The sequence below is a fragment of the Taudactylus pleione genome, unplaced genomic scaffold (assembly GCF_031769625.1).
Source record: "Taudactylus pleione unplaced genomic scaffold, aTauple2 ptg000066l, whole genome shotgun sequence".
NCBI classification, from domain to species: domain Eukaryota; kingdom Metazoa; phylum Chordata; class Amphibia; order Anura; family Myobatrachidae; genus Taudactylus; species Taudactylus pleione.
Window position 1 is genome coordinate 20,735,052 of NW_028284468.1, and position 27,823 is coordinate 20,762,874.

The following is a 27,823-nucleotide window of genomic DNA, read 5'->3' on the forward strand; positions in this document are numbered from 1 at the left end:
GGGGGGAATCGGTATGACATACCGCTGAACTAAAGCCCGGCGGATGTAATACCGATGCCGGAAGGCAGAAGAATGAAGATCCCAACAGGGTAAGTATTTAAGCTATTTCTAACCCTTTCCCCCCCTAACTCTAACCCTCCCTTAGGGGTGCCTAAACGGCTTTAGGCACCCCTAAGCTTTAGGCACCCCCCTAGTGCCTAATCCTAACCTCCCCCAGGGGTGCCTAAACCTACCCCCCCTCCCCGCAACCTAAACATAACCCTTCCAGGGGGGTGCCTAATGCTAACCCCCCCTTGTGCCTAACCCTAACCCCCCCTTCCCCTAGTCTAGCCCTAACCCTCTCGGGGGATGCCTACCCCTAAGTGCTTCTGGGAGCCCCTAAACCTAACCCCCCCGCGGCTATCCGCTCCCGATGCCCGGCTCTCCTTCATTCGGTATGCTAGGCATTGGGATTTTGGCGTGGAGATAGGCATCTGGATTCGATGCCTATTATTAGTCCCAAGCCAGGATTTCACAGTCAGGAGGCCAGTGGTCGGCATTTCGACCGCTGGCTTCCTGACCGCATACCACTGAGGGATGCCTGGTGATTTACAATGTAGGGAATAAGAAAGATATCTTCTAATCAGTCACAATTGTACAGGAATTGTCCATCAAGAAAATATGATGTCATTACATTGGCGTTGTTCTGCTTTAATTATTACTGGTAATACTCTTATATCTCTAAATTAATACTCAAAGGATCTGTCCTGACTCCATCATGCATGCACCTTCTGACCAATGGTTCCTACAGCTAGGGAGATGGGACAGCTCTAGAGGAGGAGAACCTGCTGGGCCAAAGGGAGTGGGGTAAGTATGGTGGCAAGATGGAGCAGGGGCTGGACAGAGCAGTAGATGGGGTATGTGGGACAGAGCAGGGGGCAGGATGGGGCAAAGCAAGGGACAGACTTACTACTTTACGGGTATATAAAAAACATAGAAATATTTCCAGAAAATGTCAGTGTTTGGGTAAAAAGCTGATTTCAGCAGTACTGGCAGTGTTCGGGAATGACTGACTGCCAGACCACTTATCTTCTATGAATCTTCCTTCATACACACACTCACTTACCTCTCACCTCACCATTGTCTAATTGCTGGTCATCTAAACACAACAAAATATTGAATCGAGCTTTACTTGCAAGTTAATTATGTATCATACTTTCAGATACTCCTTATTGTTTTACTAAGTGACGAGTGCTTGAATACCTTTTAACTAAACAAATTAATGATTTTCTATGACAAAGCTTTAAACAAAAGTTCACAGAAGTCTCCATTAATCCAACATTAAATAAATCGTTAATATAATTAAACCTGTCTGGATATTGCAGCCAAAGTGTGTTATCATTTTGATAACAAGTATCTTTTTTTCTTCCTTCTTTTTCTTTTCTTGTGTAGTGTATTCATTTGTTTCTCCCGCTTGGTTGCCTCTCTTGATACTAGAAAAACAGCAAGCAAGAAATTTTAATTATTTAGTCACCTCAAGTTTTCTCTAATCTGTCTTTCTGCATCACAACTGAATCATACTACAGCAACTTGAAACCAACATCAGAGTTTACTAATTTCAGACAGTTTTAATCATCTTCACCCCCTGCTGTTTGGTATTTCTAATTACAATGTCTCCACAGGTGCTCAATAAATCCCTCATCATCATATATATACAGCAAAGATTATTAAAATAATATAGCTTGTGTCAAATATTATTAATAGCAACAATTTTAAAGAAGTTTTAGTTAAATACAACATCTTGGCTGTGGTACATCTAGCTGTTAAAATACCTGCTTAAGAAGATTGAAAATGATCAATCTTAACTGCACAGAAGATTTTTTTATATAAAGGTGGAGAAAAGAATCACTTATAGTGCTTTCCTAATTATTAGCATCTTTCTATTTTTCTATTTTGTTGGAGTAAAGCACGTCCATTTTATGGAGTGCTGTACTATAAAGGCTTATTCAGAATAGTGGTTTATGAATATTTAGTTGGAATTTGTTCAGACAGTGCACCAAACTACTCCAAATATCATGCAGGCATCTGAACCCTACTTGGTTACTCTACTGGAATGTCTAGGAGACTAATGGCTTTTGGGGAGTGCCCCAGAATTCACAAAGAACAGTTCACCCTCCCGCATCTTGCTTACTGCCTAGTAAAATTGTGCTGTGATTGGCAGCATTGAGCCATGGGGCAGAGCAATAATAACCCAATTCATCCACTCCTCACAGTGACCAGAAAAAACAGCAGCTACTGTAAGTATGAGCTGAATTATCATCAGAAGCCATGGGTTAGCCCAAAACACTTGTTTACATTCACATTATGAGAGATAGCAACATATTAAAGAGTGTGTTTATGAACTAAACAAGCAAGATGTATTGCCATATTGCAACATATTTAACATACACTACAACATATATAGCATACAGTACAGGCTGTCGGGATGCTGTTGGTGAGAATACCGACAGCGACATCCCGACAGCCAGAATCTTGACACCCATAGAGAAGACAGGTAAGTATTTTTCTAACCCCTACCCTAAGCCTAACCCTCCCTCCCTGGTACCTAACCCTAGCCTCCCCCCCTAATGCCTAAGCCTAACCTCCCCCCTCCCCGCACCCTAAACCTAACACCCCATCCCCGGTGCCAAAACCTAACCCTCCCCCTAGTGCCTAAACCTAACCTCCCCCTCCCCGCACCCAAATCCTAAAACTCCCTACCCAGTGCCTAACCCCAACCTTCCCCAAAAAGCCTAACCCTAATCCCGATACCTAACCATAACCTCCACCTAACACCCATATACTTACCCTTCGGGATGCTGGTGGTCGGGATACTGGTGCCGGGATCCCGATCTGTCAGGATTTCGGAGCCAGTATTTCAGACCATAGGGCATCCCGTATGCCGGGATGCTGACTACATCCCATACAGGAATTGTGCTCTAAAATGTAAACCTTCATGTGAGAGAATCACCTCACATCTAAACAGCTTGTTATTCATTTAAAGCCCTTCCACCCGACTAAGAGGTAGATGTACTAAGCCTTGGAGAGAGATAAAGTACCAACCAATCAGATCCTAACTGTCACTTTACAGACTGTTTGAAAAATGACAGTTAGGAGCTGATAAGTTGGTACTTTATCTCTCTCCACTTTATCTCTTTCCAAGGCTAAGTACATGGGGATCTATTTACTAAGACTTGGATGGATATAAAGTGGAGGGATATAAAGTGCCAACCAACCAGCTCCTAATTGTCATTTTTCAAACCCAGCCTGTGACATGGCAGTTAGAAGCTGAATGACTGTTACTTTATCTCTGTTCACTTTATCTCCATCCAAGGTTTAGTAAATATACTAGATACGCTGGACTGTGACTAAACCACATAGGAATTATTTTAAACATGTACAGTGTTGCAGCAGAAGCACAATGGAACTTGTCATGAGAAAGCTGCAGCTACTGCATCGTAGCACTTCGTATATAGAACCAGACTCATTCGCGCACAGATGTACAAATGTCACACATCCAATTGATCAGTGTAATCTAGAAAGGCAGTTTTGTCACTTCCAGTTGTTTTATTTATGCAAATAAGACATACATTTTAAGTGAGAAAGACGCTCAGCGCAGCCGAGTCACTCGGGACCTGACATGCTGAGAGGGGCTGCTTGGCGCAACTGAAGCCACAGTGCATGAGGAGTAGTAGGACACATCTGTACATGTGCAGTTATTTATTTTAAAGGCAATATCAATGCTAGTTGCTACTTAGTACTACTGAGTGATCTTCATCAACCCATTTTCAACATTTTTTTTTTAATGGGAGGTGTGTCTTCCAAGGTGACAATGCCCTAACCCACAGAGCATGTGTAATTGCCCGATGGTTTGATGACAATGATACTGGTGGTTTCCATATGTCCTTGCTAACAAGCATAAAAAATGTATAATATTTTCTGTAATGATGCCAGAGACAGGATTTTCTACAATCATAGAACAGGCTGCAGTTCAGGGACTTTATTGTGATCAAATTCTGTTGAATCCTATCCTTCCTGCACCTATCAGAATCAACTAAGATGTCATGGTGCATACGAGCTGTATTGGCAACATGCAGTGGTCTAATGCATTTTAAGTAATTTATTGGATTTTCAATTTTTGTCTCCACTACCTGTTGTGATATGTAAAAAATATAAAAAGGCAGATTTCTGAATTAGCATAAGCAAAGTTCAATGAAGGATCTTGAAAAAGATGCCAGGAAGCTCCGAAACGCGTTGGACAGTGGGAGGTGAGCCATTCATATCGCCTGGAGCCCTTTGGATGTCCGAACTGTGGATATATCAAGACTGTTGATCCCGCGGACTGGTGATATAGGGGTCTATTTACTAAGCAGTGTTAGGAGACAGAGTGACAAGTGATAAGGTACCAGCCAATCAGCTCCCAACTGTCATTTTTTACACACAGCCTGTGAGATGGCAGTTGGGAGCTGATTGGCTGGCACCTTATCACTTTTTTCTCACTTTTCACTCTGTCTCTTAACACTGCTTAGTAAATAGACCCCACAGAGATCCTTTCTTTATATAGCTCTGGTGTGGATGTTCACTTTTAGTTTTACCCATGTTTACTTTTATTTAATGAAACCTTTTTTATTATATTGCTGCACCATGAGGTTTTTTTTTATATTTTTTGTGTACATATGGCATACCTCCCAACTGTCCCGCTTCCAGTGGGACAGTCCCGTTTTTCTGGGACTGTCCCGCTGTCCCGCCCATGGGCCGCAGTGTCCCGCGGTGGGGGGGAAGTTGGGGAGAGCACATCCGCTGCTCTGCCTAGCAGAGAAGCGGGTGTGCAGAATGGTGAACAGATGCTGTGCGCATCGCACGGCATCTTTTCACTAGTGTAGGGAGAGCCTGGGGGGCTGTCCAGCATCTGTGAGAGTGCTGGGCATGCCCCCTATAGTGATGAAAACGGGGGGCAAGCCGCAAGGCTCCGCCCCATTTTCAGTTGGTGCCGCCCCCTTCTTGGAAGCCACACCCCTTTTTCCCGTTCTGCAAAGTTGGGAGGTATGATATGGAGTTATCACAAGTATGGATCAGTGGTGATTTCTAGTACAAAGAAACCTTGATGTGCAAGAATAAAGAGCTCTTTCACATAAACCTGTGTAAGCACCTTCTGTGGATTATGGCTGTGAGGTCTATTGGAAAGGTAACTATAGGTGATAATAATGAGTTTTAAAGAAACCTTTACATGTTTTCACCTCATCTTATACATGTGAGCATTGTTTGAATCTTATTGAACATAATCTCTGATGAGAACATGATGCACTCTTAAAGATACCTTATATGAGTTAACTGCACCGTTTACATGTAGGCCTACATATAAGCACTTCTCTGACTAACATCTCGAAAGGGTGGTGGACTTATTCTTATACATTGCTTCCAGTCAATACCCCTTATAAATGTAAAAAAGGGGGTTACGTCCCCGTTGTAATTTATTTTCCAAAACTTTGTTAATATTTTATTTTGCATATTTTCTGGTGAAACCTCTTTGGAGATACATTTGAAGATTGCTACACAACATCTGCTACAGAATTGGACTTCAAATCATCAAAGCGTATCAGCTCTCATCCTAACCTGCTACTACATGCTCTTTCCTCCCTTCAGACAGTGCACCAAACCACTCCAAATATCATACAGGCATCTGAACCCTACTTGGTTACTCTACCGTAATGTCTAGTAGACCAATGGCTTTTGGGGAGTGCCCTGCAATCCCCAAAGAACAGTTCACCTCCCACATCTTGCCTACTGCCTAGTAAAATTATGCTGCGATTGGCAGCATTGAGCCATGGGGGCTGAGCAATAATAACCCTATTCATCCATTCTTCACAGTGACCAGAAAAAACAGTAGCTAAGTATGAGTGAATTATCATCAGAAGCCATGGGTTAGCCCAAAATGCTTGTTTACAATCACAGTATGATAGATACCAACATATTAAAGAGTGTGTTTACATGAATTAAACAAGCAAGATGAATTTATATATAGCAACATATACAACATGCAGTACAACATATATAACATGCTTTTTCCTCCCTGTCTGCCCCATCTGTGTCACGCCTGTTTGTCAGCCCCTCCCCTTTAGAATTTAAGCTCAGACGAGCAGGGCCCTCTTCCCTCTTGTGCTTCTCCTTACTTATACTTTCTTCTACTCCTTACTCCCCACAAGGGCACCTAACACTTTATTGCTGACTCCCTGCTGCTAATATTAAGTGTTATAATCGCTAATGCAGCAATGTGTATAAACCATGTCCTTGTCCTCCATTGTATTGTACTGTAAGTCACTGGCTTCTTGTTCATTTATTTGTTTATATACTTTGTAAGGCGCTGCAGAACACTTGTGGCGCCATATAAATAAAGGATAATAATAATAATAATAATAATGATAATAATATATGGTTCGGTAATAGAAATGTGTGAAACAGACTAAGCGCCAATTGCTTGATGTATTTGTTTGTATTCCATTTGTCTTTGAGAATTAGATGGTTCATTTTGCTATCAGGTGTGGCAGCCAGTTTTAGATCTGCACCTTTTAAACCTATTCATTTCATTATATATTTAAAGTTCAATGAAGGTGTGATGATGGATCTGCTGTTACATGTAAGAGTAAAAATGCTTCTTTGGAGGTTATCTTTTGCACCTTTATGGAAGGAGTGTGCTCCTGTGCTGCCGCCTCCTAGTACCCTGACAAGGTAGGTTGACTCACCGGTCACTAGCACTTGCTGGGATCAGTTAGATAGGCATGATCTCTGACATACACTACTGCACATGTGCAGCATCTCCTCGCCTCTTTACTCCCTGGCATTCTATGTGGACGGACGGACCCAGTATACTCACACCATACGGAGCCACAATGCCAAACAGCAAGTACACTGTGTCACCTTCGCTAGTATGTAGGGCACCAGTGCTGCCACCCACCGTTGTATTTATCACAATCACACCCAGAGCACTACAATTCCCAGCAACACCCTAAGCTCAAAGCTGCTGTTACATATATATTCTGCACAATGCTGTTACAGCTGTGCTATCACCGTGTCATATGTTACTTGTTGTTCTACCTGATTCAATAAATCTAAGAACTGGTTTAACTGTACCACGTGTGTATTAACCGCTACGAGGACCAAAAACGACGTCACATATGTAACACAAAATGTATCTTTGCCAAGGTGCATTATACCCTGGTTTAACTTTCGCAGCGGAGTATCTACCCATTGGTCAGGATGGCACTCGCCAGGGGCGCCAGCCGAGGGGGTGCCACCTGTGTTCAGGGGATAGAATCTAGACGGTGTCCAGGGCCAGGCAGCCGCTGGCGCTTGCCGGCGGCTGCCTGGTACAATTCAATAAATGAATAAAGTTTTTTTTTGCATGTTGTTTTGAAGGCAAAGGATGGCCACACTAAATATTTATTTAATTCAGATTTATTTTATGTTCATTCACTTTGCATTTGTTAATTGATAAAAAGAAACTATTAACATTTCTATTTTTGAAAGCATTCTTACCTTGCAGCATTTTTTAATCAACTGCCTAAAACTTTTGCACAGTACTGTACACTCGAGTGACTTTTAGCTGCATCAGGCTCCGTATTTATATATTTGGCACTGTACATTTCTAGATTATTATTAGAGCTGAGATGGTGATGGTGTCAGCTCATTCTGGTATGGTTGGGATATAATACTGAAGTCCTGGCAGAAGAATGATATAGAAATTTGAGACAGTGCACAAATGATTGGGGGAATCCCACCATAAAATAATGCACAATTTCATGCCCATACAAAAAATAAGGTGAATATTCTGAGCAACAGTTTAAAAAATGTTGGCACTCTCTGTAGAATATGTTATCATTTGTACTGTAATTAAAAAATGTGTTTTGTGTTACTTTACAGTTTATCAAAGTTGTATCATGCAGAACCTGCTGCTCAAAGGTGCCCAGCTTTATTCACAGGTACAATGAATGCGTCGCACATATCCACACAATGAAATCACACATGTCCCAGCATTGTCAATTTATACACTACAAGTGTCTCAGAAGCCCTTTATTAATAATATAAAAGAATACTCCTAACGGAGCACATCAACTACAAATTAATTACATTGCTAATTATTCTGCTTTGATTATATGCTTGATTAATTATCCATTCTGCAAAATGCACTCTGAGTACGGTAGTGGAGCCTTGAGAATTTGGATATGCAAGTACAAATATGGTTCCCAGCATAAGGATGAAAATGTGCTATTTTGTTAGATAATTCCCTAATAATTGGGTGGTTTAAATTTCAATAGTGATTTCAATAAGCTTATAATGTAATATTTATGCAAATTAGATGCTAATCCAGAATGTTATGTGATTAGGTGCTAAAAAATGTATAACCACAATAGATTTCTAAATTTACTTTTACACTTACACGTAATGGTTCTGATTCTGAGTTGCTGAGTCGCAGAAAAAGTGGTTGCAAGTACGGAGGGTCTGAGCAGATGGATATACTACTGTAGCATCTACACAGTTTCATGCGTATAGTACCTTACTGCAGTACCTTATGCTAATGTAAGCATCCACACGGCTTCATGCATGTAGTACCTTTCTCCAGTACCTTATGCTAATGTAAGCATCTGCACAGCTTCATGCGTATAGTACCTTACTACAGTACCTTATGCTAATGTAAGCATCCACACGGCTTCATGCGTATAGTACCTTACTACAGTATCTTATGCTAATGTAAGCATCCACACGGCTTCATGCGTATAGTACCTTACTACAGTACCTTATGCTAATGTAAGCATCCACATGGCTTCATGTATTTAGTACCTTACTGCATTACCTTATGCTAATGTAAGCATCCACACGGCTTCATGCATGTAGTACCTTTCTCCAGTACCTTATGCTAATGCAAGCATCTGCACAGCTTCATGCGTATAGTACCTTACTACAGTACCTTATGCTAATGTAAGCATCTTCACTGCTTCATGCGTATAGTACCTTACTACAATACCTTATGCTAATGTAAGCATCTGCATGACTTCATGGGTATAGTACCTTTCTACAATACCTTATGCTAATGTAAGCATCTGCACGGCTTCATGCGTATAGTACTTTACTACAGTACCTTATGCTAATGTAAGCATCTTCACTGCTTCATGCGTATAGTACCTTACTACAATACCTTATGCTAATGTAAGCATCTGCATGACTTCATGGGTATAGTACCTTACTACAATACCTTATGCTAATGTAAGCATCTTCACTGCTTCATGCGTATAGTACCTTACTACAATACCTTATGCTAATGTAAGCATCTGCATGACTTCATGGGTATAGTACCTTTCTACAATACCTTATTCTAATGTAAGCATCTGCACGGCTTCATGCGTATAGTACCTTACTACAGTACCTTATGCTAATGTAAGCATCCACACGGCTTCATGCGTATAGTACTTTACTACAGTACCTTATGCTAATGTAAGCATCTTCACTGCTTCATGCGTATAGTACCTTACTACAATACCTTATGCTAATGTAAGCATCTGCACGGCTTCATGCGTATAGTACTTTACTACAGTACCTTATGCTAATGTAAGCATCTTCATTGCTTCATGCGTATAGTACCTTACTACGATACCTTATGCTAATGTAAGCATCTGCACGGCTTCATGCGTATAGTACCTTACTACAGTACCTTATGCTAATGTAAGCATCCACATGGCTTCATGTATATAGTACCTTACTACAGTACCTTATGCTAATGTAAGCATCCGCACAGCTTCATGCGTATAGTACCTTACTACAGTACCATATGCAGTGGCGGATCCAGGGGGGAGGGCGTTTAGGGTGATCACCCCCCAGGCTTCCTAGAACATGTTTCAGCAATCCTGCACTAAACAGGTTAAAGTCCCATTCCTCCCTTTAGCTGTACACACCCCCCAGGAGCCTTTCATCTAGAGACAAATCAGCCTTTTTGCATGATCAGGCTACTGCTGTGCCTTGAACGGCGATCGGAGGTGGTGGTGGTGGTGGTGGTGGTGGGGGGAAGGGTTGCAGTATCCAGAAACATATTTCTGTGTGCAGCTAGCTTCCAGCTTAGAGCTGGACTAAGGGCACATAGCTCCTGCACAAGCCAGGCACCGAGTGCTGGGGCTTTTCCCGGGATCCTGAGGGAGGGGACTACTGTAAGTTCAGCAGCAGTTTGCAGATATGGACATATAATAGAAGAGGCAGGCGTGATCCTGTCCCCTCTCTCTCCCTGGCCACACTACACCCTCTCTATTCTGTACAACAGACTGCATGTACACTCTGCCTTGCCTCACCCAGGTAAGTGACTGCAGATATGGGCACCTGGCACATGGCTATTGGCACAATCCGGCACCTACTTTTAGCAAGGTCTGGTGTTATGTGTCCCGGGCATTGTACAGGGGGAACTGCCTGCACATTTCTGGAGGGGAGATGCAATTTTCAGAGTTTTGACCACATTTCCAATATGCACAAAGCTCCGGAAAGCAAAACTTTCCAGAGCTTTTGTTCGATAGGCCTATGGGCTTCTTGTGGCAGAAATACCGGGAAAGAATCCTTTGTTTTCCTTGAATGCGCTGGCCAACTGTCATCAACCTGAAAGTCATAACTTCACATGGGACAGCTCTTTTAGGGCAGGATGCATCACATTCGGGTTGTAATGTATCCCATCACTCTTCGAATGCATGCCGCCATTAGTTACGCCGGCATGCATGAACAAAAATGCAAAGGACTGCTCTCTCAGTAAGAGCAGTCCTTTGCCAATGAGGCACTATGACCCAGAAGTCAATGGAAGCCATAGTCTTCTGGCATTACCCATCGGGTCTGAGCTCCGGAATGTATCGCATTGCTAAACTAAGTTTTGGCCACTTTTTTGCCCTTAGTACATCCAATTCCAAGACAAACTAAAAATAATAACAAAAAACACCTGTAAAGAGGAGGAGTTGGGACCAGAAAGGGGAGAAGTCATGATTATTAAATTTTCCCCCTAAAAGAAAAGTCTGGATCCGCCCCTGACCTTATACTAATGCAAGCATCCGTACAGCGTCATACGTATTTTACTTATTACTACAGTACCTTGTGCCAATGCAAGCATCCACACAGCTTCACGCATACTGTATAGTCACACCGCCCACTGTTTTTCCAGCCATAACTGCAATCATTATCATTTATAGCACATACTGGGCCTGATTCAGAGCCGCTCGTAAGCGGCCGCTCGTTCGCTCTGAGCGATGTGTTCGCACAACTGCGCATGCGTATGGGTTGTAATGCGCATGCACCAACCAGTCATTGCGGTCGGAAATCGAGCTCTCGCAAAATAGCGAGTGCCTGCTAATTTGAGTGACAGGATGAGGCGTTTGTGGGTGGTAACAGGGGAAGGTGCTTGAAAACGGGGAGTGGTGATCCGAACGCAGGCATGCCAAACGGTCAAAACGGGCATTTTAAGGGTGTGCATAATTAACAAAGCAGCGTCATCGACCACGTCACTTGGTTGTCTCTTAGCCTGAACTGTTCGCATGATTGCGGTAGGATAAACCTACCACAAGCACTGCGAGCAGTTCAGATGCCTTTCGATGTACTCGATTAATCAAATAAATAGAAGAGATGACGTAGGATGCGAGCGGCCAGGGGGCGTCTTTACAAAATAGCGGACACATGTTTCAATTTAAATAGTCGGACCCTTTTTCTGACCGAGCGAGCGCAAATAGCGTCCGGCTCTGAATCAGGCCCACTGTTCACCTTCCCCATGCATGGTGTAAAATACCCATCAAAAACACAACAATGGGTGATGCAGAACTGTACAAACCTGAGTTGTATCACCATTTGTGACTGGAAGGGTGTAGCTGGTTGATAATGGGACATTGACACTTAGGGGCGTATTCAATTAGGCTGCGAAAAGCCGTTATCGGCGATAATTTATTGCCGATTACATAATTTTCACCATTTTCACTGGTCCCCAAATTCAATTTCAAAGACTTTTCGCAGGTGCGAAAAGTCTTTGGCAAAAACTGGGGATAACTTTTCACCTATGATTAGGTGACATTAAAAAGTGCAGAATTGGTATTTTGGGGTACAAAGTAAAAAAAAGTACTCTGCACCCCTTGCAATGTCCCCTAAAGGTATTCTGTGTCAAAAAATGTTTTAAAAGTTCAACAGGATATCCAAAAAAATTTACTTTTGTTTTGGGGGCAAAAAAAAATAATTGGGGGACAAACTTATAAACTAGCAAAATAGGCTCAAGGGGAGTCCCCAAGTATGCAGCAGGTGTTTTTTAGAATGCGGCTGGTGGATTTCTAATAATTTTTAAAAGTTCACTTTAGGGACTTAAAAATATGCTTGCACCCATTTCCATGTATCCCAAATTTGATGGGACTAGTTATTTTTCAAAAAAATGCTGCTAAATGCTATTCTTCACCACTTTGTTAAAGACACATTAAAGCACCTGTAGAGACAGCTTAAAATCCCTAAATACCTTTAGCAGAGCTTTTCGGGGGTACCCATAGTGATCCCCCATGTTAGTACATCTTTAGGGAAGTGACAGCCTGATTTCCCCAAAAACTGACAGGACTTTTGACTACTTACCTTTCAGCCGGGTCCCGTTTCCGCCGATTCCTAATTGAATACAGGGATACGCGGGCACGCGCCCAATACTTTATCCCCAAGAAAACCTGCAATGACGGCGAAAAGTCTGGCCTCTGACTTTTCGCCTCTAATTGAATATGGCCCTGAGTTCAGACAGGACAGAATTATTACGCCTGTTTCCAGACAAATCTTTTGCACCAGGGAAAGGGCTGATGTGCACTGATAATGATGATGGCTATCAAGCTAAATTTGATACAAGCACATGGACAGCAGACAGGTACACCGCAGAAATGCGTACACTTCTCCATCTCTATGTTTTTTATCCTTTTGTACTTACCTCATACCTCCCCATGCTACTCCAGTCCTCTGTCTCCTCTATGCCTCCAGTCCGCTCTGTCTCCACTCCAGCTCCAGTACTCTATACTAGCTCCTCCAGCCTCCCTCTGACCAGCAGTGACACACATCATTACGTCACGTCTAAGATGCTGCCGCAATAACAGGTACCACAGACGAGAGCAAGTGAGGATTTAGGTTCTGGGCACCTCTTCAGGTACCACACCCATGATGACCCTATGTGAGGGGGTTCCTGGGCAACTGCTCTGGTCACCCCATTAGTAATCCAGCACTGGTGACTGGGGTATTAAATGTATCTTTATCTGGAACAGATTTAAAATATCCAACTTGTTACCTTCGACCCAACCAAAGGTGCCAGAATTATAAAAGTGTCACTTTGCATTTCCCTTGCTGTGTGCAAAGGATGCTGGTAAAGTTACACAGGGGCTCAAACATACACAAATGCACTCACACCAATACTGTCACTAGTCCGAGGAATCAACAAAGGAAGAAAACAAAGATTTCACTTTGCTTCAATTATGCTGATTTTACAAGAACTAACACTGCACAGACCCAACTTTTAACATTTGGGGGAGCCCCAGAGTACTTTCCTAATGATATAGAATTTTCTCTCCTCATCACTTTATGTTCATTATATCTATATGCTGCAGCAATAATGAATTATGCATAAGTTAATGAAATTAAAATTCAACTATTAAAAATTTCAAATGTTATAGTATCTGCTTGGTTGCATTCATGTTTTCTAATCTACCCAGTGCTACAATTGTATTCATTAGTACTGGAAAGGGCCCATGTGGGGTTTACAGTAACTACAATGAACTCCATTGATTCAAAGGATAGCACTATGGGGGTTTGTTAGAACTTCTGCCTCACAGCGCTGGGGTCATGGAATAGGCATGGAAGTACTGTGGAAAGAGTAACTAGGCTGGAATCTAACAAGTAAGGTTACTTAGAACCGCTTTAGAACCATCTGACTGCACTATATTCCTGCTGCCTGAGACAAGGTTTTAAAATCTTTTCATGGTAGGAATGACACTATATAATATATATCAAAATAACTGTGAATCTATCATAGTAGTGCTTTATCCCATAATGTTATATAAGAGTAACTGTTCTTTCTAGACAGATGTCAAGTTTGTTTTATAACTAACCAATGAACCTGCTATTACATTGTCCCTGCCAGTTAATGTGAGCTCTGCATCCTGGCTGCTCTTACAGTGAAGAGAGCTTTTCCTTCTGATGCTGAGATATGTCTTTTTTTCCTACCTCAAGTCATTTCAAAACTATATAACAAAAAATTTCCGTGCCCACTTATTGTAGGTGTCTTACAGGGGTATTCAATCTGAAAACGTAAACTTCGCCGTCTATGTTGGTCGAAGTTTTCGACCACACATCGGAGTTTTAAATAGCGAAAAAGTTACACGCGCGCCGTGGCTTATCCCCATATTCAATTTGAAATAGTCAAAACGCCCAAAGATGCGGAAAGTAGCCAATGCCGTGAATCGGGAGGAGGAGACTTTTCGACGGGGCCGTCAACATAAGGCAGGATTTGCAAGGGGGCGGGTAACTTATCGGTGGCTTAGTGCCCTTTCCCCCCGGGTATATAAGGCTCTGATTGGCTGTTGGTGAGGCACCATTTTGATCAGCCTGCAATGTGGAGAGTGCAGTGTCCCTGATCAATTTGGCTTGCTGACAAGGGCACCTGTTGGTGAACAAAGTTGGCAAGAGAGACAGCAGCAGCAGTGACCAGCAATCCAGGATCCAGAGGAGAGAAGACAGCGACTGGGAGCAGAGGAGCCAGCCCATGGAGGAAGAGATCTGTCCTATTTCTATTTGTTTAGGTAAGTGCAATCTGTCCCTATACCCTAGAGTCCCTAACCTTAGCCACACCTTGACCCTTTTATTTTTTTTGCAGTATTAGAAAATTGCCCCCTCTCCTCTCCCCCCCCCACCGCTAGACCCCACCATGTATGGCACGGGTCTTTAACCTATGGACCTCCAGCTGTTGTTGGACTCCAGATCCCAGGATGTCCTGCCATAATTTTAGCATGCTGTTATGTTCAAAATGGTTGCAGGGCATGCTGTGATGTGTAGTTCTACAGCAGCTGGAGGGCCGTAGATTAAAGTTTTGTATTGTAAAGCCAAGCACACTAGCAGCACCCTGACCCTGACACTGTCACAATAAACATTGTTAATAAATTGTGACCTCTTGCCTGTAAGTCCATCCCGGCCCATGAACTCTGATAATTTTTAGTGAACAGCAGCAATGCCCTTGTCACTTGTAAGCAAAAGTCTAGCTATGGCTCTGTTTACCGTGTTATGTACCATGACTTTCTGGTGCCCTGTGGCAGGAAAAAACATTGGCGCACCCCTCAATTTTCAAAGGGACAGAATGCACAAAGAAAAAAGGAGAATGGCCTCATGGGGAAGGGTCAGGGAAGAGATAGGGGAACCCAGGAGATGCAGAGGATGAAATAAGTGGAAGCTACAAGTGAGAATGATAATAAACAGAAATTTAACAGGCCCAAACAGTGCCCCCATTCCTGTGGTGCCCTGTGTGATGGCAACGGACGCACTACTCTAGCAACGGCCCTGACGGTAACAAACCGCAGTAAGTACATGAATGGCAGGCCGCATTTACCACAAAAAAAAATATTGCTAACTTCACTCTGCATGATAACATTTAATACTAAAAAAATGAGGGGTGTGGCATTTTTTTTGGCCTGTATATTATAACTTCTTACATTTTGCCCATAGCACACTGACTTATTTTAATAAAAATTTAGTTATACACCCTTATAGGTTTTTCTAATTGTTTTTCATGCGTTAGCCTAAGAGCAACATTTCAAAATATATTTGCATATAATATCCTTGAGCACTAAAAAATTTATAATAATTGTTTATCTTTTCAGGAACAGAAAAGAAGAAATGCCAAGGGAGAAGAGAGGCCGAGTACCCCTCTCGTCCTCATCCTCTGATCAGACTCCGGACACCGGTGACGAGTAGCAGGTGTCACAGGAAGATGGGTCAAGACAGAGGGAGAGTGGTACGGTGAGGACGACGACATCACAGGACCGTGGAGATCAGCCTTCGGAGGTAATGTTTTTTTTCACACAAATGGGGGTATTCAATTTTGAGCGAAAAGGTCTGAATCGGTGATAAATTTTTGCCGATGACGTAATTTTCGCCAATTTCATTTATCCCTGTAATCTATTTCAAAGATTTTCACAGGTTCGAAAAGTCTTTGAAAAAAACGGGGATAACTTTTCACCACTGAATAGGTGCAGAAAAAGAGTGCAGAATTGGGGCTTAAGGGTGCAGGCTTTAAAAAAATAGGCTGCATCCCTGGGAATGTCATTTTAAAATAAACTGTGTCAAAAAAAGTTTTTAAAAAAAATAGGGACACCCCAAAAAAATTATTTAAAAATTTGGGGTGAAAAAAAATAAAAAAGTTAAAAAAGTGTTTAAAAATAGGGAAATAGGTTCAGGCCTATTCTGCAAGTATGCGGCAGGTGTATTCGAGAATAGGCTATTAGTGGCAGGTGCATATTTGCAGAATTTTTAAATAAAGACTTTAGGGACTTAAAAATATGCTAGTACCAATTTTCATGTACCCCAAATTTGATGGGACCACTTAAAATAATGAAAAAAAAACCTAAGTGCTCTTCTGCATCACTTCTTCAAAGTTGTGAAAAAAAACACCTGCAGCCGCTATTTAAAACCCCCGACTTTCATTTGCATGCTAAAACGGGGGTATTCATAGTGATCCCCCATGTTTTTACAGCTTTAGGGGGGTCCTACAATTTTTTCCCGGTAAATTTCGGGTTTTTTTGCGTCGATCCTACTTCGCCGGGTCTCGTTTTCGTAGCTTTTAAATTGAATACGGGGATAAAGTGGGCACGTGCCCGATACTTTATCCCAGGAAAATCTCCGATGTGGAGCGAAAAGTCCAGCACAGACTTTTTCCTCCCATATTGAGTATCCCTAAAAATTAATAGGGGTATTAAATTTGGACCAAAAAACTCATAATTGGGGATAAATTATCCCCAATGACCTCATTTTTGCCTATTTAAATTATCTCCGTATTAAATTTCATAGATTTTTAGCATGTTTGAAAAATCTTTGAAAAAAAAACAGTGATAACTTCTCACCATCTTTTACTTGGTTTAAATAAATTGCCGAATTTGGTTTTATGGGTGCAGTTTTTAAATAAATAGGGCGCACCCCTGGCAATTTCATTTAAAAATAAACTATGTTCCTAAAAATGTTTAAATTAAGCATAGGAATACCCCAAATAAATATGAATCTAATTTGCCCTTAAAAAATTATAAAGTAAAAAAAGATTTTAAAGATAAGGAATTAGGTTCAGGGCTCTCATGTCAATATGCGTCAGGTGTTTTCTAAAAGAGGTTATTAGCGACAGCTGCCTTTTTTAAATACCCTAAGGGACATAATAATTTACTTGTACCCTTTTTTGAAGTTGACTAAATGTGAAGGGACCACTTTATAAAATCTCAAAAAAAAATCCTGTGCTCTTCTGCATGCCTTCTTCAATTTGGGGCAAAAATACCTGCTGCGGCAATGCAAACCACCACTTTCTTTTGCATGAAAAAACGTGGGTATCCATAGTGATCACCCATCTCTAGAAATTTTTAGGGGTTCTTTCAATACCATTGATTTTTTTTTTTTTAATCGTCGATCCTAATTCACCAGGGCACCAGTTATAATGTGGACGCGCGCAAGATTGTTTATCCCAGGAAAAGCTCCGATATGCTAGGAAAAGTCCTGCAATGATTTAAAGCTCCAAATGCAATTTGACTGCAAAATCCAAAATACATTTTATAGAAAGGTATTCAATATGGCAGCAAAAAGTCTGGCGTTGACTTTTTACTCCACATGGGAGCTTTTACTGGGAAAAATTATCGGGCGGATGGCTACTTTAGCACAGTATTCATTTTTAAAGCAAGAAAAATGTGAAGTGGCGATTTAGGATGGTGGGGAAAAAAAAAGAATTAAGTTTGGAAATAATTGTAGGACCCCCTAAAGATGTCCAGACCTCAGGGATCACTATGGGTACCCCATTTTTGCCTGCAAATGACATTGTGGTATTTAAATAGCTTTGCCATTAATTTTTTAGCTGCCATGGCTTTTATAAACACCAACTTCCTTTAGGAGTTAAAAATGGGGCTACCCATAGTGATCCCCCATGTCTACACATCTTTGGGTGTATCCCTTGGATTGTTTTTGAAAAAACCTGTTGTGTATTACCTGTATCAAAACGGTTTATAAATTAAAATAAAAAAACATTACATAGGGTCCCCCCTCAAATGCCAAACCAGGCTCAGACTTGGCAGCCAGTGGTGATATTTAAAAATAGGGTGCACAAAATGTGTAGGGTTCCTCGGTATTTTAGAAACCAACACCAGCCTACAGGGGCTAGTGCTTGTTTTTAAATATGGTGGAAAAAAAATACATGGCGATTCCCCTATATTTAAGACCAGCACTAGATATAAAAGACTGGGGTGTAATGTCACAGGCCGGAGACCCAATCACTGTGGCTCCAGGTACAAAGCCTTAGCACCCCAAGTCGGTCAGCACAAGCCGGTGATATTGGGGGATTTGGGGACCCCCAAAGAAAGTCCCCCCCCTCTCCCAAGCACCACAGGCTTACGCTGAAGCCCGGCCCTGTTCCCCATGCCCCTGGAGCTGTGAGTATGGGGTTAATGTGGGGCCTAAAAAGGGAAACAATAGCACATTACAGTGGATTTAAAAGTGCCAGCATGCCTGCCATTTTGCACCTGTGGATCTACAAGTGCCAGCAGACATCCGGCACCTGTAACTTCACTGTAAAATAAATATTTAAAAAATTAAATAACACACACATCGTGTCCAGTTTAACTTTATTACACACACATACCCATTCACATATACAGTATTTACCTATACCAGATGTTTTGGGTCCCCTTGTCCAGTAGAATTTCGTGTTGACTGGCCTTTGCAAGTGTTATTTCATACTCGCCTTTATCCTGGCGCTGTTTTTCACATTATTTTTTTTATTATTTTCACATTTTTTTTTTTAAATTTGAAAATCCACAGACCAGCTATTAGTATGTGTGCCAACAGCTCCCGAATAGCCTCTGATGGCAGTGCACGGAGCATGCATGTCCCGTTAGGCAATTTGCGGCCGCAATGACTGTAGTGCACCCGCTGTTTGGCTGGTGCAACTGACAGTTCACATGTGGGTTTTTTTTTTTTTTTAAAAAGAACCATATTGTTAGTTTGTAAGGATTGTTTCCCACCTCTCAGTTTTCAAATGACGTCATTTTCCTGGTGTCACATTCAAAATGCATGTTGTTTTTTTTTTTTTATCAAAACAAATATTACATTTCAAAATTATGTTTTAAAAAATGTTGATCAGCACAATTAAAATGTATTTTTAATTTTCATTTTAGCGTCGGACAGAAGAGACTTTGCAGACAGCAGATAAAACAATTAAAAGAAGAAAAATTTGCTTTAGTGAAGCCGAAAATAACACCCTCGTTGATGGAGTCCACCGTCACTACGGGAAGATCTTCGGCGACTGAGCACAGAGAACCACTGGAAGGGAGAAGTAGGCAATCTGGGATGAGATTGCCTCCAGGGTTACAGCAACATCTGGCCGAACACGTGATGGAGCCGTTTGCAAGAAGAGGTAAACGTAAAGCATAAATGTTTGTAGTTTTTATTGACAGATTGTAGCATTCGACAAAATGGAATTTACAGACATCACTGGTCTTACTCTGATTCTAAAGTATTTTGTTTTATATGTTTGTTTTAAATTTAATAATTACTTTTTAGTTTTTCAAGGATCAATTTTTGCATGATTCATGGAAAAACTTATGATGTTAGATTTATAGGTCTAAAATGTTTACCTGACTTCTTTATTTTATTTTATAGGTACGGAGACTGCAAACACCAAACAAAGGAGTAGATGAAAAAGCAGAGACAGCACGAGAGAGGAACCGGTGGTGGACCAGAACTCACCATTCATTGGCTGCCATGGGAGGAACATATCCGCATTCAGATGAATCCAATAATGGTTACTGGTGTCGGTGGCTTAATAGATAGCCGTGACTGCGCTACTCCTCGTGTGGACGGTAAGTAGTATTTATTTATTTTTTATTCATTATACATTGACAATATTTACAAGAATATTTATTCTAATAAAAATAGAGACAACACCTCAAAGAAGAAACCAGAACACTGGAGGAAGAACTGAAGACAAAGGAGCAGTATCCAAAGTTCAGAGGACAAGTATGAATGCTCCAGATGTGCCCAGAGGGACCTCAGTTGAAAAAAGTAAGTTTTTTTGCTTTGTGTATTTTTTTTGTTAATTTGCAATTTTTTTTAGTTACAATGTCAATTTTTACAAAAAACTACAGCTAGAAAATCATCAAAGGAGAGTTCTTGGCACAAAGCAGACCAGACCACCAGGATCAGGCCTACCAGGCGTCCAGAAGAAAAAGAAGAAGGAAGACAAGCGAGCGTCGTACAATCTGTGGAGCAAAGATGCCAAACTCTAACAAGGATTGAGGGTTACATTTTCACACTACAAAAAATAAGTTGCTTTGTTACTAATAGTGTATATTTTGATTTGCTTTTGAAATTAAATGAATTATTATAGTTTGTCTTATTTGTCTGCAGTAGCGAATTTAAAATTATTACTTAAAATTTGTGATCTGCTCACGGGTAAAGGTCTCCCAGGAGGATCCTACACAGTTAATCGTAATTCATATTAAACATAATACTGAAGTGTTTTGAATGTTAATTTTTCTGTATTTTATTCTATAACTTTAGAACGCCTAATTTTTATTATTTTAACCTTTGTCCAAATTAGAAGAATCAACTGTTGAAGAAATTAGAAGAGGACCTGGACTGGAAGAAAGCACTCAAGAACTTGAAGCACAAGAAGATTTGGGCATAGGTGTGCAAGAGTCTTCGGAACCTTTAGGTTATAGTTTTTTTTTGTAAAGTCAATTTCATTCTAAACTATTTACAATTTAAAAAATAGTAGTTGACTCCATATTATGATTTTTTTGTTTGTTTTTTTAACTCATCGTGAATAATTGTAGTTTTAATAAATGTTCAAAATAATTTTGTTTTAAAAATTGACTTTGTTCTCTTTTCTATAGAAAATGTCGGACTATCAACCAGTGGAGGTCTTTCTTCAAGTATTGGACCTTACTTCAGACCCGATCTACTGGAATCACAGGATGAAGAGGATGTGGATGTGGAACAAATGATGCCTTTAAGACCTACAACAGTTGGTAAGTTCCAAACATATCTTCAAATGTAAATTTTCTAATGAATAGTTTATTTTTTAATATGGGTTTAAATCATTGCTTGTTTTTATTCTTTTTTTTTTTTTCATTTTGACACAAATGTTAATCAATATGGATCTGATTGTCACCCGCTTGCGACTGCATAGCACTCACAACCGGATCCATAGATGTTTGCATATAGCAAGTATCCTAAAAATCAGGGGATATTTAGGTTATTACATTTTTGTGTTTTGTTTTTTTTACTTTTTGTAAGAGATTTTCTATTTTATGTTTTATTCCTAGTACAACAATTTCAAGCAGTGGCAGAAGTACAGCAGCCCCTTCCACCGACACAAGTGGACAAGATTATTGAACTGGCTCAAGACATCGAAGATCGCCAGAACAGCTTCAGGGACATCATGGACCGAAGACTAGAACAAATGGATGCAAGCATTGGAAGACTTTTGGAAACATATCAAGAGGAACAAAGACAGCGAAGACAGGAACATCTGGAAACCCAGGAGAGATTTTGAGGAATTGAAAATCAGCTGTCTGTCATGTCCGCTGCACTCAATAGGATGGTTGAAAATGCAGAATGTCAAGCCACATCACAGAGAGACATCGCCACCAGCAACAGCCTCATCGCCATGTCTCTTCAACAGATTACCCAGAACATGATGTTTTTCCTAGGACCTCACAGGACAACAACAATGTTTCAAGGATCACCATGAGCCTATGCCCATGCAACGCCACAGCCATGGTATAGTCAGGAGGCCCAACAGTTTCAACCACCACCATATATCTACCAACGGGTAGCACCGGCACGACCATCACAACCACGCCATTCAAGAACGCCAGACCCAACAGGAGCAATTGTTAGAAGAGCAGAAGAGGAGGATGAAGGAGCTTCTTGAATATATTAGTTGTCCCACAAAATATCAGGTTGAATTACTCCTTTTTTGTTTATTTTGTAATTATTTTAATTAACATGCAACTTTCTTCCGTACCCACCCTCAAAAACAGGATTCTTAATGGGAGTTTTGGGCATTTCGAATTACATACATGGGATTGTATGTGAAGTGGGTAAATGATGACAGCTCCCAAAATATTGACTTATTGAAAAAATGGTCATATTCTTTCTTTCTGACCCCACTTTTTAATTTTTTTTAAAAATGTAATCCTAAGATTGTATGTTATTAATGATGCTTGATTGTGTATATGAAATTTTTTCCTCTCAAATTGTATTTTTTCTTTTTTTTCCCCTAGGAGCCATACTAGGTGATCCGTATTTCCACTACGTTATTGGCGAGAACTTCATGAATACAACCATTTAGATACAATAAACATTGGTGAGTATTAATGCACATTTTCAATTTATTAGATACTTTCACGAGTTCATTTATTGTAATATGATGGTTTTTAAGTTTACCTTCTGATATGTTTATTTTATTTTATATTACAGACTGTCATAAAAAGAAGAAAAGCTCAAGAAAGAAAAGATGTTCAACAAAGTGTTTCTATATATTTAAAAACAATTTCATCATTTAAACTTCATAAAATTTTTATATTTAGTCATCAATTAAAGAATGTTAAGTAAAATTAAAGTGTTTTTTTTCCAAAAATGTTTCTGGTAAATGTTATACAGATAGTTTATTGTAAGTTTTTTATGGGTGTTTTGTTAATATTTTAAGTAAAAATTAGGTTAGTTTACTCTGTGGTTGATTTTGCATTCTTTTTTTGTTTTGAGGCACACACGGGTCATCATTTGTATGAGGCATGTGTGCCTCCAAACGTTAAAGGGATGTATGCAAAATCAGCCTCAAACTAGAGTGTCGTCTTAGCTGCTTTACTTGGGGTAAACATTACAAAATCTTTAACGCACTTTTTTAAGGGCTTGAACTATATTAAATAACAGAATTTTGGTAATATCCAGAGAGTACATAGTGCTAATGTGTATGTATATATATATATATATATATATATATATATATATGTATATATATATATCACACGTTAATAGCAAGTGCGCTCTTGATATTTTTAAAAGTTAATTTTTCAAAACCAACCCTTCCTTAGAGAACTAAAAAATGTAAGATTGATACAAAGCTGTTATCGTGTGTGTGTGTATGTACATGTATATATGTGTGTATATATATATATATATATATATATATATACACATATACATAGACAGAGACCCTGCAACAGGTGGTACTCAGAGGCATAACATTTAATACAAAAGATTGCTTTATTCAAGCTCAGTCTTTTCTAATAAATTCTAAGTTTTCCTGTGCCGCCTGTTGCAGGGTGTATATTATTGGGGGTGGTGTCCTCCAGGGAAGGCACCTGAGCAAGGTACACCAAGGTGGCGTGTCACAGAGTGACATGTATATATATATATATATATTTATTTTTATTATAGTATTTTTAGAGTCTACTAGTGGGTTGTGTAAGGAAAGCTGGGGGAAGGCTACTCAGAACCCCATTACTACTGTGGCCATTGCTGGGGTTAGCCTACTACAAGGGGCATTGCTGGGGGGAGGCTACTACTGCTCACAATACTAGTGGTAATGCACATATTGGACCACTACTGTGGACACTGAATAAGGGGCAATAGTGGGGCATTGCAGAAAGGACACAACAGTTGGGACCAATGTATGATGGCTTGTGAAGGCTAAACAAATGACTAAGGTGAACTACGGCCCTGATTGAGAGGCGGGCGCTCTTATAGAGTGCTCGCTCTGAATCTAGATTTTTGATTTAATTTAATAAAGATGGCCTCCTGGCCACTCGCTAAGTTGTGGGTAACCACCCACAGCTTTAGCGAGCGGCCAGGTGAAGGTCACCATGGTCAACACCATTACATACATTGGGCTTGCCACTAGACCCTTGCGGTAGAGTCTCATTGATGCAATACCCAGGGGACTTCCTGCTCTATTACAGCAGGAAATTCACCTGTTGACATCACGAGTGATGTATTTAGGGGCACCCACAAACAGAAGGAGTTCCAGCAGGTGTGCCTCCATTTGGCCAGCCTCCCAGCCTTCCAAACGTGGTGACCAGGTGATCAACATCGACACCCACCCGTTTTGCATGTGAGCGCCAGAGGAAGTGCTTTATGCGCTTGCTCCGAGGCTCGTGCGTGCGCACTGGCTAACCATCGATCCCCTTGCGAGCACTATGCGCTTGCGAGCGTGGCTGAATCAGGCCCTACCTTCACAGACAATGCTTACAAAAAACCCAAAACAATCAGGGGTGTAACCAATTAAACACATCATCTGACCACAATCAAACATTCTTACCAAACAAAAACCAAAACCAGTCATTTATATTCTGTGCATCAGGGCACCCGAGTAAACTTTTAGACAGTTGTAGCGCTGCGGTAGCTTAATTGTGCAGGACTAAAATATACTTTTAAACAACATTGTAATTTGATTAAGTGGTCATACATGACCTTTTAAAAGCTGTCCAGCACCACATAACTCACATTAGGGATAACAGTTCAACAATATTTACTTCATATTACTAATTTTTTTTTTAATTTTAAAACAAACAGAAGATATGCATAGGGCTGAGTGCCTTTAAAAACTGATAGTCTATGCCACTGCAAAACATAAGTCTGAAAACCACTGAGATAAATGCAAAATTTTTCCTTTTTTCGGTTATTACACATTTAATTAATAGATTCATACAATAACTGAAAAAGTGTAACAATCCTAAAAATTTAATTTGAATACAATTAAACACAAACAAAAATTTTAATAAAAACTTGGAAGTTTATTTACACAATGTTACACACAGTTCACATTTACTTTATATGGTATTTATTATGGTTAAACAAAAACATTTTCCATTTTGTATCCCTGAAAAATTGGTTTCTTTTCCATTTAAAAAAACACCGGTACATAAGTGACTTCATCCAAATCTTGAAATCATTTGTTTAAGGTGGTCTACCAAAAAAAGATAATTTTTTTTTTTTAAATTTCAACATCTAAGGCATGGTGAGTAGCCAACAATGTTTAATGCATTAATTCAACTTCAGGTATCTATATTGAAATTACTATAAATCTAGTAATCAATAAAAGTTGTGAGGAAAACCACATAGTAAACATTTCTTTACAAAATGAAAACATAGGCCTCGTTGATTATTTTGACAATAATAGGATAGCTATGCCATTTATTCAGTAGGTGTAAATGTTGCCTTTTTGTCAAAAAAATAATTCCCAAAATGAAATTATTAACCTGTTTATGCTGCTAAACTTTATTAAAAAATAAGACTGGACATACTTTGTTGCCAGACACCATTCAGTGGTTTCTGCACATGTAGATGGCCAGGAACTTAAGATGAGCCAAGACCTTTGAACACAAATTTCTGGGGAAACCTACGTTGGTGTGATAAAAACGGAAATATCCATAGGCTACAGTGGGTAACATTACGTTCAAAAGTGGCAAACTTCAGTGGCCAAAATGGAGATTACTGAGATCATATCTAAAAACTACTTTGCCATTTATTGCAATGTACAGACACAATTATCCAGGGATGCAGCTAACATCAGCCATACATGTTGTGCCTGGAGAAATCAATTAATATTTTGAAAAAAAATACCGCACTACTCCCAACGGTGAAGACAAGTTACTTCCCATTAAAACTTATTACAATTGTTTATTACAATAATAAACAGTTTCACATTATGCAAAAAAAAGCCCTCTATGACAGCTAAATTGGCAAGTGTATTTTGATAAGACATCACATTTGCTAAATAAATGTAAAAAAAATACCTTTAGTTCTAGATAAATAATCATAAATTCCAATGGTCACAACCAGGCAGTCTCTCTTCCTTGAGGATGACATATCAAATGGATCTGTTTTCGAAAGGAGTAATTTGATGGTCATAATCTTCACAAGGAACTTGTTCCATTATCAGCTAAAAAAATATAAAAATATAAAATGATTAACACTGTAACAATAGTGTAAAAGACCATAATAAGTTTACATGACAATACCTACTATTTAGACCAAAAACATAAACAAATGGTGCTTACAAATATCCTTACAAACCAACAGCAAAATTTGTCTAAAGAACATTCCATGATTTGTTTCAAAACGGTGCTTTATGTATGCTGTGAGCACAGAGGGTGGTTACATGTGGCCATGGGTGAAGGGCCTCATTTAGATACTGAGAGGAGAATTCATCATAGAAGCGATGTGGAATAGATACTTACGGTACTACACAAGAATGAGGATAATTACTGCCATTACTCAAAAGGCAAGTAGATCATTCTAGTAATCCAATGTCTTTATTTGTCCAAAGGGCGATGGCCAGCCAAACAGCAAGCAATATGGAATAAAGGGCCTGATTCAGACCCACTCGCGAGTGGCTGTCCGCTCGCAAGTGGGTCGATGTTATGGACTCAGCATGCGCACGACGGAGGGAGCTCCGTCGTGCGCATGCGCCAGACGCGACGAGCGAAGGAAAGTCCTTCACTCGTTGTGTCCGATCAAAGGGGGCGTGCTGTCAGTGTTGATTGACAGCACGCCCCCTTTTGGTGGGCGTGCCGGGGGCGTGCCTCCCTGACGGGGGCGTTCCCACGGGAACGCCTCCCGTCAGAAGCCGGCCCACTGACATCACTAGTGATGTCAGTGGGAGTGATTTTGGCTCTGATAGAGCCAAAATCACTCCGGAGCTTGCGGTTGAAAACCTCAACCGCAGGCATCGGCTCGCAAATTCGATGGTCGCGATGGTCTCGACCATCGCGACCATCACAATGCACGCTCGTATAGCCTGTGGGTGGTGACCCACAGCTATACGAGCGTCCAGGAGGACGCTCCATGAAAATGGAGCCCTGCCCTCATTCAGAGCGTGCGCTCTGCTCAGAGCGTACGGCTCTGAATGAGGGCCAAAGTCCCATAGGACAGCAGGCAAAACTCCCCTCAAAAAAACAAAACAAAAAAAATCAAAAAAGAGATAAAAATTGCACATTTACTAAAGACCAACAGCTCCATGCCTCTATTTGACTTTAGCTCACCAACATTACTCTGCAGCATCTTACGTCCTATCAGCGTCGAGCCTGGAAACATAGAAGCAGGGTGCAAGCTCTTATTTGATTGGTGTAGCAAGAAATACTTATGGTAGCAGAGTTAATAAAGTGGATTTTTGGACTGCATAGGCTTAAACATACATTCACCGAAAGCAAAATTGCCAGGCAGGAGATTCTTCTAATCTCATGAGTGTGACTTTCACAGGGTGGGTCTTCAAAGGAAGCTGTCTATTCTGGAATACATTTGTACAGCTAAAAAATAAAGGGGAAAGATTAAACACAATAATTTTAAACACATCTCAAATTGCTTTACAACATAAGCCATCTTAGCTATTTCAGACTATAGCATACCTGTTTAAGACTGCTGTGCAGTGGCGTAACTACTGCCCCCGCAGCCCCCGCGGTGGCTTGGAGGCGCCGGGTAGCTCGGGGGTGATGGGGGCAGTGGTTATGCCCCTGCAACTGTGAACGCTGGCCTCTGAAGTGATCGGAGGCTA

General features: G+C 40.5%; 1 long non-coding RNA gene across 2 annotated transcripts; it reads right to left on the bottom strand.

Annotated features, from left to right (window-relative positions):
• Nucleotides 1-335: 335 nt before the first annotated feature.
• On the bottom strand, nt 336-27,777 carry LOC148534523 (uncharacterized). Of its 2 annotated transcripts, none has more exons than XR_015877637.1 (4): nt 27,468-27,777; nt 27,315-27,356; nt 26,067-26,212; nt 336-1,472 (listed from the first exon to the last, which is right to left on the bottom strand). It is a non-coding gene; the product is annotated as an uncharacterized LOC148534523 (long non-coding RNA). The 2 variants fall into 2 exon arrangements; XR_015877636.1 differs by lacking the exon at nt 336-1,472 and adding an exon at nt 25,090-25,237.
• Nucleotides 27,778-27,823: the final 46 nt, after the last annotated feature.